Here is a 15,986-nt window from a genome sequence, read left to right as displayed (position 1 = left end):
GCTCCAAATTTGGTTGAGGATTCTAGGAACTTTTTCCAATACAGGAACATATCATGAATAGTGAACAACACCACGGTAGCTGTACAAAAGCAAGCAAGCAACCCATTGAAAGGCAGGGCTTTAAAATCAGGTGGAAGCTTCTTCAAATTCACTGTGGTATAAATGCCTCATCACTGAACATATAGCTGTAACTCCTGAAATACCATAGCTTGACCTGGCCGTGTGGCAATGACTAATTCATCTTCAGGAAATATTACAGCCAGCCAACCAAGTTCTTTCATTCTCAATTCAGCTCAGATGATCAGGCATAAGAGTAACTTTTTTCAAATTGGCTTGGGACCTAATCAGCATATCCCACTATCACCAGCCAAGCAGTCTGAAGTGTGGTTTTGTTGTTGTTGTTGGCTTTATTTGGGTTTTTTTGCTGTTTCTGGGAGGGGGAGGGTGGTGGTGTGGTTTTTTTTGTTTGTTTGTGTGTTGTTTGTTTTTTGTTGGTTTTTTTTTTTTAAAGAAGAGGTGGAATAGAATGAACAGAGCTACACTCATTAACACAGTCTGAGGACTGGACAAGAAAGATGAGTTCTGATACTTCCTCAGTCCCTTCTCAAGGAAGATCTCTCTTAAAATGCTACAATAGATAACCTTCCCTGAAGTCAGTCAAAGTCTGTCACCTCCATTTTGCCTTTCCTTTTTGCCACAACTCTTCCTTGTGGTATGTATGCACTCAACTGTGTCTGGGTCTCTTTCAAAAGCCAAAGAACTAATGCAGCTGCTATTAAGTATGATTTTTTTGAATCACCCCCCCCTCTTCCTCTCTAACTGTAGTTATTCCAAATACCACCACGTAATTAAAGAGGTCTTTTCAAAACAAAAAGCATGCAGTCCCATTTATCCTTGGAGCAAAAAGCAACCTTACAGACCTATCAGTATTTTGCTACATAGTGCAACTAAATTAACAAGGAGAATTAAATGCAGAGCCAATTACAACATTGAAAAAAACTTCCTTTATTCTCTTGTTTACATTAAACCAGAAAAAGAAGTCCCCATGAAATCAGAGTGTAGGTGTTTTTATGAGCTTCCTGGACATTATGTGAAAGTTTCACCTCTGCACAATCTTTCATTTTAACAACAAAAATCTAACCTCTCTAGTTAAAAGCCCCGCTAGTTTACCAAAAGCAGAACATCCATGTTCTGTTCTTTGCAGTGGAGACAGCCTTGAAAAGCACAGCTGATCCTAGTGAACACTTCTGTGTAAATCACACAGCTATACTCTTAGAGTGTCAGAAAAATCCTCAATATGTAAAAATACGTGCATATAGTCTTCTTCAGACTCCTCACTGCTTCTAGCACCCACAGATATCCTACAAGCCCATCTGGAAACAGGACTGTAGGAGTTTGTCCAAACAAGACAGTCCCTGCAGCAGGATCTTGTTCAAGAGCTTCTGCTGTGGAAATCACTACAGAATAACAACTCGCCCTGGCTACCCCCTTCTTAGCAGCTTCTATTGCAAAAGTATGCAAAAAAAGTTGTGAGAAGAGCTCCAGAGTTAACAGCATGACTAAGTGAAGACATCCTAAATATCTCCCATGGCAATGGCCTGAGGACCAACAAGACTGTTCTTAACTTTTCTAGCAGAGTTTCAGAAGTTCATGGTGACTTTCTGATTAAGGCCTCAACTTGCAGTAGCGCCGCTCTTCCATTTCCCACCCCCCTCCAAGAGCTTTCACATTACTGCAGACCTATAGACCTCTACAATAGTCAAAAATACTCGTTTGCTCCCAGATATGCCACCCTCCCACGGGCAGCACGGCTGCTTACTTCATGTGATGATGAGGTGTGCACAGTCTCTCACCCAGCTGCTCCAACTTAACTCCTTACTTTTTCACATGCTTATATGGCAAAAATAACCTTGTGTCTGCTTTCTGCAGATGGCTATTATGTACTTGTACAGTTCTTCACATCTATAAATATATTATGATGGTTTAAAACTGACATGCATTTGGAGAAGAATGAGAATATGATGTGTTCTGGCCCCATCCACCCTCTCTCCATGTAAAGAAAAGAGCTGATCCCAGCCTTAGTAATCAGTGAGATGCAGGATTTAGTCATGTCTCTCTCTTGGGAACAGTGCTTTCAATTCAGGTCTCTGGCAGAGTTGGCTGGGTGTGGGCTGGCCATTTTGAGAGCAGTACTTGCCCATTTCCTCCGGGCAGTAGCTGAGGTCATGCAGCCCCAACCTGCTCCTTCACTAAATGTTCTCATCTAGGACGCAGGCTCCCCAAAAGGGAGTGGGAATACACATGCCTTTCTTACCCTGAGAAAGAACTTCTTTCAACGTAACATTGCTTTCCTTTGGTAGAGTTCCCATTCATCAAATGTATCCTCCTTATCTTTCATTTTCTTGATTAAATATTTTACTTGATAAAGTTTGGCAACTGCCTCTCTAAAAACATTCCAAGTAAGAGAACAATAGACAGACAAATGAAGAACTAATGTTTCTTCCTTAATGCCTGGATTGTTACTAACGTTCCCAGAATATTGTTTTTAAGGAAATAAAAAAAAAAGAGAAAAAATAATAATCTTCAGGTTAAAACCCCTGTTGTATTCTTTAATTACTGAACTTCTTTTAGAGCAAGTTTCAAAGCTGTGTGTGGGTGGAGAAGCTATAAATAACCACATTTGTGCATGCTCTTTCTGTACAAGACACAGAAAATGTACTCTGCATCAGCACAGAAAGATGCTGCTGTGCTCTGCATGAGGCTTCTCAAAGCTGGCAGGTAGATTATTTCTTTTGCAGTTATGCTACTTGTGCTGCTGTTTGTGAGTCTTTTCTCCAACATAAATCATAGCTGGCACTTAGCTGTAGTGTAATGAATTAGCAGCACAACTAGTCAGATCTATCAGTCTCTTACCAATGATAATGTTCAGAAATACAGAAATATTTTCTTAACTAAAGCATATAGCATTTTGGTTGTTTCTGTCTATAGCAGTTAGAACAGTGATTTTGCTCCTTCTGAGGCTAATATGCTTTCCCTAGGTGTCCATTTCTTTTCCACTGTTTGTTCTTTCAGATCAGTTTTACAGGGTGCAACTGCTGGGTCAGTCAGGGCTGGGGCCAGCTCTAGTCTTAGGTCTGGCTCCCCTCATCCGGGCTATTTGCTTGGACGTAAAGTTTTCTGAAAGAATATCCCAGGTCTCACAGCTCAAGAGGATGGGAGGAACATTGGCCCCAGCAAAGTGGGCATCAAAGCAAAGACAACCTGGAAAGCTCTTGACTTTTTTTTCAAGCAAACCTCCCTTTCATTTTCCTTTATGAGAAACATAAAATTATGAAAACAAAAAGTTGTTTCCACCACTTTAGCTTATGCTCTGGATCTCCCAGGAAGAGAAATACTTGAGCACACTCAATATCTGGCCCAGCTTCTTCCTCATGTGTGATGAAGCAGTGGAATCTCTACAGCTCTTCAGCACCAACAGATAAGCAAATATCCTAATCACATTTTATATGCTGAATAACAATGCTCAGACTATGCTGTGACCATGTTTACTAGTTGTTTGGGTTTTTTTAAAATTCTTCAAGTAATTATTTAGCATCTTGTGTTTCCTCTTACCTCTAGTAACCCTCTATTTTCCTTTTCTGGCATTAGACCAACAGAAAAACAGCATTTGTAGATCTGATAGTAAGTAGAGACACCTGCAGGACCCAGCTGATTTAGATTTCTTATTGGGAGCTCCGATTCAGACTTCTAAGGTGTTGACCCCCGAGTTGTTGTTACTAATGACAGCTATCATCACAGCTAATCTTCAAGTTTATGAATACAGCATCACAGTACTGATTTTCCTGTTAGTGAGGTAAAGCATCCTGATTCTATAGAGAAATTTGTGCATCTGGAAGTGTGGCCCTTTGTGGCTTGTGAAGTATTTTCCTTGCATATGTTTGCTTAAGTTTTTTTCTCACTGGGACTGTCGAAAATAAAAAGTCCCCAAGAAATAGAGCAAGTACACAGCAGCGGAAAAAAGGAGTTACGTAAACTCTTTAGAAAACTACGTTATCTGCAAGTATGTAAATAGAGCAATTGGTTTTAACTCTGCCAGTGACAGAGGTGCTTATGGGATTCAAGAGAGGAAACAAAGCAGAACTAATAGAATGTGGAAAAAGATCCAGGAAAAAAAAAGGACTGTTCTTCACAGTTCCAGCCCTAATGCTTTATGGCTCCTCTCAGTGCCTCAGTTTCCCTGTCTGTAAAGCAAAAAGAGAAATCCACTGATAGGTAAATGTCAGGCTAAGATAATGTAATCATTACCGCTACCATTAAATGTTCAGCAATAGCTATAAACACTCAGGAAAAAAACACAACAAAACAAACCATGAACAAATTTACTACATGTTTTTTCAGCTCCAGCTGTAACCAGAGCATAACTGGGTTAGTGTAGGCAGAAGTATGATAGTATAATGGTATGTCAGGTAGGTACCTACCTTGGGAAATACACTCATCTACTCAATAGCAAGCTTCTAATTTTAGTGCTCTGGGTCACTGTCTGGAACGGTACTAATCTGAGATTGTTCTCCTAATTTAGATAGTACCATCTACATTTTGATAGTATCAACCCATCTAAACTGTTACTAGTTTAAACAAGAACTTTAAAGGCATTTAACAATTAGAAAGGACTAATAAACCAAAGATGAGCTTTACAACAGAGTAGTCTTTAACGCAAACACTATGCTCCAGGCCCCCACCTAGGCGCTCCCTACTGTGCTTGAGTTGTCTGCTTCACCACAGAGAAAACTGCTGATTGACCAGGATATTAAATAAAGTGCTGCTTTAAGGTTACCGTTGGGAGCAGATGATTTAATCATCTTGGTTTAACAAGGCTTACAGTCACAGCACACAGCAAAGACAAGTTTAGCAAGAGAACAAATCCCAACTGGGACAAATGGGTCTCAGTACATAGTCTTATCCCAGTAACAGAAAAACTCACCAGGATGGCACAGCGCCGCAGTAGTCTTAAACACCCCTCCCAGGGTCACAGCCCTCTGGGGCTGAGCGTCATGCCATCATCTAGGAAAACAGAACCTTTGGCCACGGGGCTCTGACCTGATGTCAGGCTAGAGGTTAAATATGAAAGTGCAAACCATGTGGGGAAGAAGTAGAACAAGCATGAAAGGAACAAGCATGAAAGAAGTACCCTGAATGTCAGAAGTGGCTATTCTCCATTAGGGACTTTCCTGGGATCTCTTATTTGTCTTTTAAATAAACCACTTCATCTCACAGTTTAAGATACTCTTATGTGTCAGGCTGTGTGCAGGGAGAAAGGAATACAGCACAAGGCTGTTGGACATTTTAGCAGGGCTCCTCTGCCACTGGGTGCACCCCAGGGATTCAAACCTGCACCACAGCATTTCTCCCACCATAGGGCCACCTCAGCATCTCATCTGCTTGCACTGCCTGTCTGTCAATCACTGCTCAGGCAAACCAGCTGCGCTTGACACACGGTATCCCCGGGCAGAGAAGTCACAGCTCAGTACTGCAAGTAAGTGGGGAAAGGGCTAAGTTACTGTGGTACATGAGAAGCTTTGCATGTAGCATACAGACCGCATGCTGGGCTAGGCACTCAGCATGCAAGACACAGCAGAGCTGAAATAAAAAGCCCAGGATGTTTGCATCACTGTGTAATCCACCCATAACTGTATGGCTGATTTCTTTTACATGTTACAGCAGAAATGGATCCTGTGAGGGTTTTGAAGGGTGAAAGGCCAATGACCTTACCGATTCACCAAATGAGGCTACAGATAACGGGACTGAGAAGCTATTTGTGGGAAGGCAAACAAATGGATGTTGAGCCCTGAGTCCTCTGGCAGACTGGTATTGCACTCATAAACTCGAATAGGTTGCAAATAGGTGCAAATAGGGCAAGACTTATGAAAAGCCCTTTCAGCAAGAAACAACCTTGAGCCGTTCAAGGGAGAAGAGGAGCCACCTAGAACTCCAGGAGTGAGAATCATGGGCAGGAGGAGGGGTAGAAGTGCTTGAGGGCTTCCCCTAATAGCACCTTTTAAATGAAAAAAATGAAAGTTTTTGGTGAAAACCTGCTTGCTTTCTTATGTTTTTCTCCTAGCTTGGTGACTCCCAGAATATGGCATCCTCATCCTGAAATTCCTTCTCTTCTGGTTTCCTGACACCTCATGCATTTTGAAAACCTGAGAAGGTAAGGAAGCAGAAACAATACTCCAAAACACATTTTGATTGTTTAAAGTTACTTTTTTCTGGAGGGAGAGGGAAATTAAAAAAAAAAAAAGTTTCATTTTGTGGTTCCCCTCCCCCCCCCAACTTTTCCTCCTTATTTGGGAAGGGAACTGTCTCAAGGTCAGAATGTTTTGTATGTTACTAAAGCCAAAAATAAAAGTAATTTTCTCCATCCTTCAACACGTCCCATTCAAAAAAGTCCAAAAGGCAGGAAAGAAACAAGTAAAGGACTATCAAAACAAAGGGAGGAGAAAGGTAAAAGAGCAATGGACAGGCCTGGAATATTTTCTTTTGCATGCTTTCACATTTAAAAGACATTATTGCTGAAAGGGAACTATAGTGTAACATAAAAGAAAGTTTATAGCTGTAACAGTATAGAGGAGTTTGAGCCAACCAGCTCTGTCTAAATGTGCCTGAAGGGTCACTCCAGCCTAGGCAATAGCTTCCAGAACTACAATCCAAAGATTACAACTTTAAAAAACAAGCAAGAAACTTTGTGTGAGAGTTCCCTATGAGGAACATGAAACAAAAGAAGTTGCTGAAAAGTCTCCCGTAAGCTACAACACTGTGTTTAGCCCTAAATAGTGCACAATGTCTCTTCTAAGGACAGAAATACCAGAACCCTTCAGTTGAGTTGGTTAGGTAGGGCAGCTACCAAAACAAGGCACAGCCAACAGGAGATGCTAACAGAGCAAATAGCTGCTGCAGAGCGCAGCTATATGGAACACACCAAGTAAAAGTAGTTTGTGGCCCGGAGTAAGGTAGAGCTGCTAGGAGGAGCAAGAGCTAGTGGGAATGACTAGCATGGAGAGGAGCAGCTAGCAGAAACTGGTCATGGTGCCAGATCAGCTCAGTCTAAACTGGGCCCTGCTACCAAGCAAGACACCATAATCTCAAACCATAGATGCAGTTCATTACCAGAGGGGGGAAGTAACCAGCTGGCTGAGCAGCAGCTCCATGGAGGGAAACACAGCGCAATTGTTATGGTTATACTTTGGGAACTAGCTATCATTACCTTCTTTGTTGTCTGGCTAGTTTTGTTCTCACTTCAATGAAAACACCTTTTGTGGGCCATCAGTCAAAAGCAATATGAAAGAGGACTGATCATTCTGAGTGACAGGCAGGATCATGAAAAAGCTGGGAGGCCACGTGAGGAGATAATTGGAAGGAAAGATCAAGGGAAACAAATTGAGTAGAGAAGAATGACTATTTTGGACTCCTAAACCAATGCCTAAAATAGCATACTTATTTCTTAGCATAACAGACCCTTATTTAATTTTTAGATAGTCCCAATAAATCCTGTAAGACCTTTTCATAAAGGGTAAAACTGGAGTAGCAATGACTTTGAGGGTGTAGAGCAGGGATTTGTGAGACAGACATCCTGACATGAAGAATTCTGGTCACGAAGGTTTCAGTGACCTTTGGCAAGTCATTCAACATCAACCTTTTAGAAAACCCATAATCCTGAGATGAAAGAAACCACAATAAGCAAGAAGTACTACTGTTATTGTTAGTTCTTAAAGTAACAGGGGAGAGCCTTCTGGCATTCCAGCCTACGCTTATTCAAAAACCTTATTTTTCTCCATGCCCTTGGTAACAATTACTCATTCTAGCAATTGCTTTCAAAAAATATACATATTTTTGGAAAAAAACCCTCTATTTCTCTTCCTTCACCACTATTTTTGTAGGGCTAATCAGTAACAGACAAGCCTGATTCTTTCTCCTCCTTTGTCATGACAATGAGAGCCAATGATGCCTTTCAGAAACAATAAACTACACATCGTATTTTCAGGGATGCTGACATGCAAATAATCCTGGGATACAAATAGACAATGAGGATACGATACATAAGGATGATGATTCTGCTTAGAGTGTAACAGCAGATTTTAGCAGTTTGCTTAGGACTGACTTCCTTGCGGTTTGCAGTTTTTCTGGATCAAAATGCACTGAGTGGCCTGGCATAATGCTTAGAGGTGCTCTGCACCACACAGAATCGGGCTCATGCATCCTAATACATCTCACCCAACATTGGATAATAAACCAAAGGTCTTGTCTGAAGAGGATACCTTATTATTATTTCCCCAACAGCCAACAGTTAGAGAGGGAAGTACGCAGGGTGCAATTCAGATCTTAGACAGACCGAGTCATTCTCTGAAGATGTCAGTGTCTCTCCATTGACTATAAAAGGAAACTGCATTAGGCTCCTGATTTGGATGATTCAGTTATTGTCCTAAAGACAGGCAGGATAAATCCAGACCATGGATATTTGCATCTGCCTACAGAGATCTAATTGCATCTTTATATGACCACCTCCATTTCTTCATACTACAGATTATGTCCTCCTCATCCGCTATGAGGTAGATCCAAAACCTCAGTGAGTCAGCAGCATTTCAGAGGGTTTTCAGAAAGCCGCCTTAGAGGTTCCTAAGCTCTCAGTAACAATCCAAACATTTGCAGTTCAGGAAATAGCAAAACAGACCATCTGAAAGGACTAAGTCTTGAAGGACAGGCAGAGCTCTAAACAAGAAAAACACTTTTTTGGGGGCACAAAGGATTTTTTTTATTTTTTTTCAGTTCCTCTTTTCACTTCAGTAGGTTCGGAGATCAAGCTGGCTGGATCAGATTTCTTCAGATCCTATTTCCCAAGACAGCTGTGGAGCTCATCAAAGTGTTCTCACACTGCTTGCACATCAATGCTAAGTAAACTTCAGTTGGTAACTGAAGCTGGCCCTGAAGTTTGATATCCCTAGCACTACTGCTCTGTGTGTAAATTAAAAAGTAATCATTATTATTTTTTTTAATCAGTGACTCTTTAAAAAAAGCACAAAGAACAATTGTCTGCTTGGCTTAATAACTATATAGAGGAAGAAAGACAAGTTGTTTCCAGATAATTTCAAGTCACACTTTAAATCAAATTAAGAAGAAGATAGAGTACTATTAATCAGAAATCTTTAAGGAATTTCCACAACAAATATAATTAAATTAAAATGCAATAATTTAAACCTATAGTTCTTTGTGAAGAGTTTTGGCACAAAAAATACAAGATAATACTGATCTACATTTAAAGAGCATTGTCAGAACAGAGCTCTCTCTCTCTCTCACATGAATTTGAAGTATTTAAAGCAATTAAATTCTTAGGCTGATAGCCCGAGACATCTCGGAGGTGTTCTTATACCACACACTGATCAATGGTTACAGGTTGCAAATGTGACTACCTGGACAAAACCAGAGAGCCTAGCCTCTATACCAACAGCCATTGTCTGAACATGCTCAAATATCAAAGTGCCATGTATTTGAACTCCTCACTTGGGAAGCTTTGCTGTGGCCCTTTGAAGGGCAGATATCTATGCCAGAGGCACTGGTAAAGAGGAAAAATGCATGCCATTTCTTTCAGCTGTGTTCTTTTTCCAAGAACACTGTTCTGTCTGGGTTGGACAACCCTGAGTGCACTGTCCACAAACTCTCCATGTCTTTGCAAACTAAAGGAATCAGAGAAGTATCTGTATGAAATCACCAGAAGCTGAAGAAATATGTGGATGATATTCTCCTTCCTAGCACGGCTGCCTTGTGCAGCAAATCCAACACAGTCTGATCATTGAGTACTAAGGGTTGTTTGGCTGTGCAGAGCACTCCAATTCTACCACTCCCTCTGCTGCCACCAGAGCTTAGAAATACCTATATAGCTAGTAGAAATGATCTGAAACTCCCGCGTAACCCCATGCCACTGTGGGTTCAAATTAAGGAAGACAGTCCTTTTTTTAACAGTTCAAAATAAGCCACTAAGTCGCTCAGTAACCCTTGTGTTATTTAAATTGTCATGTCATTATTAATTCATTTCATAATATCTGCAGGGCACTAATTAGCACAAATATATGACCACTTCACTTTCAAATCACTGTCAGTGTTGGTTACTTGTTAGTCCTCTTCAGAAGATAAGTGAGACCACAGATTTCTTCATTGCCTAGACTTGCACTCACACTGCCTGAAAACATGCCAGTTCCTTTGGCAGAAACAAAAGGAATGGAATGAAAATTGCTCTAAAGAAGCAATTGCTGAGATATTTTATTGCATGGTCTGTGACAAAGAGTAGACGGAAACAAACAAAATATCCTTTTACTACAAATGTACCACCCTTTACTGCATAAATAATAAAGTAGACAAGTACTAAATAAGAGGCTGTTAAAGATATAACATGGGTTTGGAAACACCCGCATATCTTACTTAGTCCTTATGTAGGTAAAAGTTGTGTGGCAATCTATCAGAACTGTGTGGTAAGAAATTTATATCAGATAATAAACCAGGTGTGGGCACTCTGGCCTCAACAATTGCTGGAAGGACAGGGTTAGTGGAAACAGAGGTATTTATCTCTTAGTCATGGATAACAAAAGGTTGTTTTCTCTCGTTACATCCCATTGGGAGAAGGTTGCCAAGTAGTCTTACCAGTATTGACTCCTGAGTTCCTTTTTCATGAATATTTTTGGACAATACAATCATAGTTAGAAACTTTACTCACTATCAAGTAACACTTTAACCTTGTGGCTGGTAAGGTCCCATATACCTTCTAAGCTGAGAGAAAGTACAGCAGGAATACTTTGAAGATGTAAACGTATAAGTGATGAATATTAAGTGCATCTCATTACCTGATAAATTTAGCAAAGGGGCTGTGAAAATTCTCTAGGAGGCTTTGAATTGTAATTTTTTTAACATCAGTGGTAGCTATTTACAGGTTAAATCTGCTGAGATGGCATACAGAACGTGATGTATTTCTGTAGGGTGCTTTGGCTGAAGTCATATGGTAGTAAATATAAGCTTGAATTGATTCTAATGTTCTTTTTTCTTAGGAAATGTTTAAAAATAAATCTTGTTTTACAAGACCCAGTGAAGGTATTGTTGTAAACAAAGCATAAAAGGAGATATATAGCCTGATTTCTTCTGTCTTTGAAACAACGACAAGTTGGAAAATTACAGAATGTTGGAGAACTTTTCATTGCCTTGAAGTGATCAAAACAACTGAGTGTATGCATCATGCAGGGGGGGATGTATCCTAATCCTCTAAAATCATGTGTGAGTGCTAAATGAATCAGGAACTGCCTCAAATATCCCAGCATTCTTCTGCAAATGGACTATGTAGATCACATGCATCACATGAAGTGTTCAGCATTCTCAGATAGAGTATGGAGACAGATAGATGTTGGAGGGACATTTTTCCATACAAATGATGCCCTCATCTGTTTTCTTGGCTAGTAAAAGCTGGACACATTACAAGTTAAAGTGCTTGGTTATGAAGAGAGACAGCCTTTCCTCTGCAATACTTTGCAGTCTCCCACAACAATGGCAGCTCGTAAATGTAGTAATATCAGTATAGCTGCACAGCCTTTTTATCCATCACCAGAGGCAGATAACCACACAAGGAAACCAAAGCTATGTCCATTGATGTATCTGGGAATGAAGCCAACAGAATGCAGATCCACAAATTTAGAGAAACCCAGGTGAGCCAAACCTGATATAGCTTGACCTTTTCAATAACAAGATGATTTGACACCACTACAGCTGGTCTAGCAACAGTCCCAGTTTCCTTAGTACGTGCCTACCCTCTTGCCGGTAAGCCTTTCTTAGTGTCATCTTGCTGTTTACCACTGGTCTTCATCTGGCATGGTGGACCTGTTCCATTTTGTCATGCAGAGCCACCACAGCTAACTCGAGGCTGTGCACATAGCCAAGGAACTCCACCAGCATACACAGAACCTTTACATCCACCTATTTTCCAGGTCTTCCATTACAGGCACCCATCACAACCAAAGTGAAGCAAGAAGGAAGCAGCACCAACAGTGACCTTGAAAGAATCATGTGGATCTGTGGAAAGAAAGGCTGCCTGTATCAGGCTAAGCATTGGTATGTATGTATGGAAATGATGGAAAGACTGAGAATTTCCATGAGAAGGAATGAAGCCTGAAGAATAAGAGTACCAGTTTGACTGTTCTGCCACAAAAGAGCTTTAAAATACCAAGTTCAAGGCTTGCACAGACCACTTCAATAATGCATCTGATGGATCTCTGTTTTCATTTTATTTTAATAGGTATGCTTCAGGCTTTACAGCTTCACTTCAATGAGTTTATGAAGTGACAGAATTCAGACAAAATTCTTGCCCATATGAAACAAAGGGTATGGAGGAGGCAATGGGGTTAAGATGAGCACTTTAAACTTACTTCAGCTATTTCTAAGGCTGCTTGGTAACATCTGCTCATGGTACAGTCCTTATGCTACCCTTGCTGTTTTAGAGTGTTGCTGTTCACAGGGGCAAAGGGAACATATTAAAATGGAGAGATGCACGCAGAGTCAGACAGGGTAAATCAGGATGTAACAGTGGAAAGCAGTAGAAACTGGAGACAACATGAGAACAACCTCAAATCTCAGCAGAAATGGAAATGGTATTAATTTGCTGGAGAACAGTCTGCAGAAGGGGAAGACCCAGAGCAGAGATCAGCAAAAAGGAAAAGCTACCAAAAATGGGCTGAAGCATCTGCAGCAATTACAGAATATTAGTATGAATGTCAACGGGATTTTTTTCCTCCCTTGCAGGACAGAATCTCAGCACCTCCTCCCACAGCTGTGTTCTAAAAGGATCAAACAGCACAGCTCTTCCCTATCTAAAATGATAGGGAACTTCTAAAAAACCTGAAGCAATGAAGTATTTTACACGCTCTGCAACCCAACATTTTTTATAATGATCCTAAATACTCTTGGTGGTAAAAGAGTTCCTTGTCAATTCCTGCCTGTGTAGAGCCTCAGAACAGCTCACAAATTGTCTTAACTGCCATCCCTTTTGTGTGAATGGTACTCCATTTCCTGTGAAGGCTGCAAATGCATTTTCATGCCAATTATTCTCTTTCCTTCTTTAAAATGCTATATATTTGTAACTCATTGCCCTTAACACACCATTATTTACCTTGGTTCACATGTGCAAATTGATGTAATTGTATTAATACGTAGATGTAATAGCAAATAATCTTGTAAAATGTCTGATGGTCTGAGGTAGTGACTACTTCTAATGATATTTTATAACATAACATTTCTTACATTAATATTGTAACTTGGCAAGCCATAGTGTTTAATTTTTTTTTTTCCTACAGTACAACCTCTATTTTGGTTATGACACAACTATAAGGATGTCTGACTTTCTATCTCAGAATAAAAATTACTTTACTTCTTTAAATCCATTATTTTCAGTGCTTTCAGGGTTTGTGAAGTTCAAACTGAAACCCAGCTAGAATCAAAAGGATTTCTGTGACAGTGTGAAACTATCTGAGAACACAGCCCTGACCTGACAGTAATGTATACAGCATGTAGTCTAGCCTTGCAAATGGTGCAGAATACACCAGGAATGTGATGAACAAGCCCTGTTTTAACACAGCTTACCCTTAAATCCCGTCCAAAAGGCAGACACTTGGCCTGCATAAAGCCTTCATCCAGCTAACCAGTTTTGCAAAGACCTCTCTATGAAAGCTTGATATTGTGTGCCTAAATACTTGATCCCTCTGGCAAGATTAACTAAAGCAGTTAGGTCAGGAATTATTGATCTCTCAGGATTCATAAGAGGCTCTTCATGGAGATGTGTCTTTACCAAAAGCTGTTAATGCCATTAATGGCAGACTGAGAGGATGCAAAATAATCCTGGAGTCTGTATTAAGAACATGCAACACAACAAAACCTGTCCTGATTCACATCTGCTTTTACGACAAAATTGATACAGACAGCTGACATGAAGAGAAAGGTATAGATGAACATGTGAGGGAGTGTAAGTTCTGACATGGAGATCATCTTTCACCAGAATTTTTACTGCACTGTCCAACAGCTGGAAAAGGTGAGCCACAGGATGTCCTGATAGGGAAAACTGCATCTGTGAGAGGATGCTTAATTTTGAGCTGGGTGGAAAGGGAAGAGGAACACCTTCCTTAGAGAAACTACACTGTATCATTACTTTTCTAGAAGACCGTGAAGTCTAGTAAACTTGGGGCTCTCCTGTCAGGAGTTGTTCTCCTGCATCTTTTCTTTTTAGACTTGAACCATGAAGAACTCAGTTAAAGGTTACTACATTTTGACAAGGCAACAAATTATTATAGGTAAATGTTACTTACGATTAGTGACAACATACAGGTAGACAGCTTCACCTGCCAACTGATGGACATTTAACAAAATAAGCATAATAGGAATTGCATGACAGATATACAGGAGGTGATTATTTAAAAAAAAAAACAACCCATCAACATAGTCAGATATCTTCCACCTCCTCATGGAATCTACACTTCATATTTCTGTTTAGCTGATAATTTCAATTATGAGTTACAAAGCATTTATCTTGAATAGTACAGATGTTTATTGAAGAGAATGATTCATCTCTTCCTCTCTACTTTCTAAGTAGGACAAAGAGATGCCTCCAGTAAGTGTATGCTGGGATAGAAACATGTCTGTCATTAAGTTGTTGCTTCCCAGATAATAATTACCCATTAAGAGAAAAATTTGGAAAGAGTGCTGCCAACAAACAGAACTCACACAGAGTAATGTTCTCTAAAGTGATTGTACTCCAGTGACTCTTACTGCTTGCTTCTTTTCACCAAAAGTCACAGTATGTACAAAAGACCTGTTCCTTTTGAAAACCAGTGACACAGCCTCGTTGCCTTGTATATGTGGGAAGTGAAAGTCTGAATGGTTTTCATGAATGAACCTCATAAGCACTTCCACTGATTTCAGAAGATGTAAGAGAGAAAGTTTGGGGCTGGAAGAATTGAACAAAAATGTAAATCACCCTACAGGATGAAGAACACCTAAGATAATATGAATTCTCATTGACATATTTGACATATACCACAATTGGAAGAAGCATAATACCATCAGAATTTACAACCCTTGATTTTTGAGATTTTAACTCAAAAATCATATTAACTTTATATAGTTTGCAGAGAGTGTTCTAACTGAATTCCAAGTACATGTGCTATTTAATATATAGCTTATGAATTTCATTACCATGCAGTATGTTTACTGACACACAACAAAAGTGAAGTTGCTTATATTAAGCATCTGTTACATTCAGATCCAGTATATGACATGAATATCTGTGTAGCTTTATAGGAAAAAGAGCAGGTAGAAATTCTGACAATTTTTTCAAGACTGCCAAAAAAATTGTCATATGTATTTGCAAAGTATATCTACAACTGCAGTTCTGCCTGTGCTGGTGCACTTCAACTACGGCACTAACAGGACCACAAATCTGCATGTTGAATCAAAGCTGCCCATCTCCTGCCCTTGCTGGCTCATGTCTATTTTGCATGTGACAGCTTTGTTGCTCTGTCTCCACCTCATTTTTCACTTGGAGGAAGGCAATGGCATAAAGAACCCCAGGGACATTAGAATGCTCCATAAACATGATTAGAGCATTCAGCCTCTTCATTTAAAGCAAGTACCATATTGCTACCAACATCTGCTTCAGGCTGTAATGGGGCCCTTAAACAAACCACAGCATCCTAAACGAGCAGAGCCCTGTAACATCTGTTGATGTGTTTGCATATTTGGCAGCTACAAACATGGCAACTCATACTTACTGTCAGTTATGCTGTTGTGCTGGTATTCAAATGAATTCCTCTGGGAGAGAAAAGTTATTCACCTGGAGGCTAAGTTCTCAGAGGTGAGCCTGTACTGTATAAACTATATTTTCGTGAGGTGGGCTCTGCACATTGGGGTGTGCA

At 40.1% G+C, this 15,986-nt stretch overlaps 1 protein-coding gene across 8 annotated transcripts in view; it reads right to left on the bottom strand.

Annotated features, from left to right (window-relative positions):
- Nucleotides 1-15,986, bottom strand: part of KALRN (kalirin RhoGEF kinase) — a 528,299-nt gene that overhangs the window by 254,451 nt on the left and 257,862 nt on the right. The window lies entirely within an intron of this gene.

This window comes from Falco biarmicus, chromosome 8, assembly GCF_023638135.1.
Source record: "Falco biarmicus isolate bFalBia1 chromosome 8, bFalBia1.pri, whole genome shotgun sequence".
Taxonomy (NCBI): Eukaryota; Metazoa; Chordata; class Aves; order Falconiformes; family Falconidae; genus Falco; species Falco biarmicus.
The sequence above is the reverse complement of the archived record's forward strand: the minus strand, read 5'-3'. Positions and strand labels throughout refer to the sequence as shown.